The following is a 3286-nucleotide window of genomic DNA, read 5'->3' as shown; positions in this document are numbered from 1 at the left end:
CCAACAGACCCCTTCACCAGAACCCCCTTCACTGACCCCTTCACCTGACCCCCTCAACAGACCCCCTTCACCAGACCCCCTTCACCTGACCCCCTTCACCAGACCCCCACAGACCTTCACCTGACCCCCTTCACTGACCCCTCCCAGACCCCTTCACAGCCCCCCTTCACTGACCCCCTTCACCAGACCCCCTCCAACAGACCCCCTTCACCAGACCCCTTCACCTGACCCCCTTCACCAGACCCCCGCCAACAGACCCCTTCACCAGACCCTCCACCGACCCCCTTCACCTGACCCCCTCCAACAGACTCCCTCCAACAGACCCCCTCCACCAGACCCCCTTCACCTGACCCCTCCACCAGACCCCCTCCAACAGACCCCCACCAGACCCCTTCACCAGACCCCTGACCCCCTCCACCAGACCCCCTCCAACAGACCCCTTCACCAGACCCCTCACCAGACTCCACCACCAGTCCCCTCACCAGACCCCTTCACCTGACCCCCTTCACCTGACCCCCTCCAACAGACCCCCTTCACCAGACCCCTCACCAGACCCCCACCAGACCTCCACAGACCCCTTCACCAGACCCCTTCACCAGACCCCCTTCACCAGACCCTTCACCAGACCCCTCCAACAGACCCCCTCCACCAGACCCCCTCCACCAGACCCCCTCCACCAGACCCCTCCAACAGACCCCTCCACCAGACCCCTCCACCAGACCCCCTTCACCAGATCCCCTCCACCAGACCCCCTCCACCAGGACCCCCTCCAACAGACCCCTCCACCAGATCCCCTCCACCAGATCCCCTCCACCAGACACCCCTCCACCAGATCCCCTACCAGATCCCCTCACCAGATTCCCTCCACCAGACCCCCTCCACCAGATCCCTCCACCAGACCCCTCCACCAGACCCCTTCACCAGACCCCCTCCACCAGACCCCCTCCACCAGACCCTCCACAGACCCCCTCCACCAGACCCCCTCCACCAGATCCCCTCCACCAGATCCCCTCCACCAGATCCCCTCCACAGACCCCCCACCCCAGACCCCCTCCACCAGACCCCTCCACCAGATCCCCTCCACCAGACCCCCTCCACCAGATCCCCTCCACCAGACCCCCTTCACCAGACCCCCTTCACCAGACCCTCAACCAGACCCCTTCACCAGACCCCCTCCACCAGACCCCTTACCAGACCCCCTCCAACAGACCCCTTAACCGACCCCTTCACCAGACCCCCTCCACCAGACCCCCTCCAACAGACCCCTCCAACAGACCCCTACATCAGACCCCCTCCAACAGCCCCTCCAACAGACCCCCTCCAACAGACCCCTTAACCAGACCCCTTCACCAGACCCCTCCAACAGACCCCCTTCACCAGACCCCCTCCAACAGACCCCTCCACCAGACCCTTCCACAGACCCCTTCACCAGACCCCTCCACCAGATTCCACCACCAGTCCCCCTTCACCAGACCCTTCACCAGACCCCTTCACCGACCCCTTCCACCAGAACCCCTCCAACAGACCCCCACCACCAGACCCCTCCACCAGACCCCTTCACCAGACCCCCCTCACCAGACTCCCTCCACCAGACCCCCTTCACCAGACCTCCCACCACCAGACCCCTTCACCAGACCCCCTCCAGTAGACCCCCTTCACCAGACCCCTTCACCAGACCCCTCCACCAGACTCCACCACCAGACCCCCTTCACCGGACACCCTTCACCTGACCCCTTCACCTGACCCCTCCAACAGACCCCTTCACCAGACCCCCTCCAACAGACCCCTTCACCAGACCCCCTTCACCTGACCCTCCAACAGACCCCCTTCACCAGACCCCCTCCAACAGACCCCTCACCAGACCCCTCCCAACAGACCCCCTCCACCAGACCCTTCACCAGACCCTTCACCAGACCCCTCCACCAGACCCCTTCACCAGACCCCCTTCACCAGACCCCTTCACCAGACCCCTTCACCAGACCCCCTCCACCAGACCCCTTCACCAGACCCCCACCACCAGACCCCCTCCACCAGACCCCTTCACCAGACCCCCTTCACCAGACCCCCTCCACCAGACCCCCTCACCAGACCCTTCACCAGACCCCCTTCACCAGACCCCCTCACCAGACCCCCTCCACCGAACCCCTTCACCAGACCCCCTTCACCAGACCCCCTCACCAGGACCCCTCCACCAGACCCCTTCACCAGACCCCCTTCACCAGACCCCCTCCACCAGACCCCACCACCAGACCCCCTTCACAGACCCCCTCACCTGACCCCCTTCACCTGACCCCTCCAACAGACCCCTTCACCAGACCCCCTTCACCTGACCCCCTTCACCAGAACCCCTCCACCAGACCCCTTCACCAGACCCCCCCACCAGACCCCTTCACCAGACCCCCTTCACCAGACCCCTTCCACCAGACCCCCTCACCAGACCCCTTCCACCAGACCCCTTCACCAGACCCCCTCTACAGACCCCTTCACAGACCCCTTCCACCAGACCCCCTCACCAGACCCTTCCACCAGACCCCCTTCACCAGACCCTTCCACCAGACCCCTTCACCAGACCCCTTCCACCAGACCCCTTCACCAGACCCCCTACCAGACCCCCTTCACCAGACCCTCACCACCAGACCCTTCACCAGACCTCCTTCACCTGACCCCTTCACCTGACCCCCTTCACTGACCCCCTCCAACAGACCCCTTCACCAGACCCCCTTCACTGACCCCCTTCACCTGACCCCTCCAACAGACCCCTTCACCAGACCCCCTTCACCTGCCCCCTTCACCAGACACCCTCCAACAGACCCTTCACCAGACCCCTTCACCTGACCCCTTCACCTGACCCACTCCAACAGACCCTCCACCAGACCCCCTCCAACAGACCCCCTCCACCAGACCCCCTTCACCTGACCCCCTCCAACAGACCCCCTTCACCAGACCCCCTTCACCTGACCCCCTTCACCTGACCCCCTCAACAGACCCCCTTCACCAGACCCCCTTCACCTGACCCCCTTCACCAGACCCCCTCCAACAGACCCCCTTCACCAGACCCCCTTCACCTGACCCCATTCACCTGACCCCCTCCAACAGACTCCCTCCAACAGACCCCCTCCACCAGACCCCCTTCACCTGAACCCCCTCCACCAGACTCCCTCCAACAGACCCCTCCACCAGACCCCCTTCACCAGGACCCCCTGACCCCTCCACCAGACCCCTCCAACAGACCCCCCTTCACCAGAACCCCTTCACCAGACACCCTCACCAGACCCCTCTCACAGAC

This window comes from Lethenteron reissneri, chromosome 63, assembly GCF_015708825.2.
Source record: "Lethenteron reissneri isolate LAM-NWPU_2019-01 chromosome 63, ASM1570882v1, whole genome shotgun sequence".
Taxonomy (NCBI): domain Eukaryota; kingdom Metazoa; phylum Chordata; class Hyperoartia; order Petromyzontiformes; family Petromyzontidae; genus Lethenteron; species Lethenteron reissneri.
Note: the sequence above shows the minus strand (reverse complement) of the source record.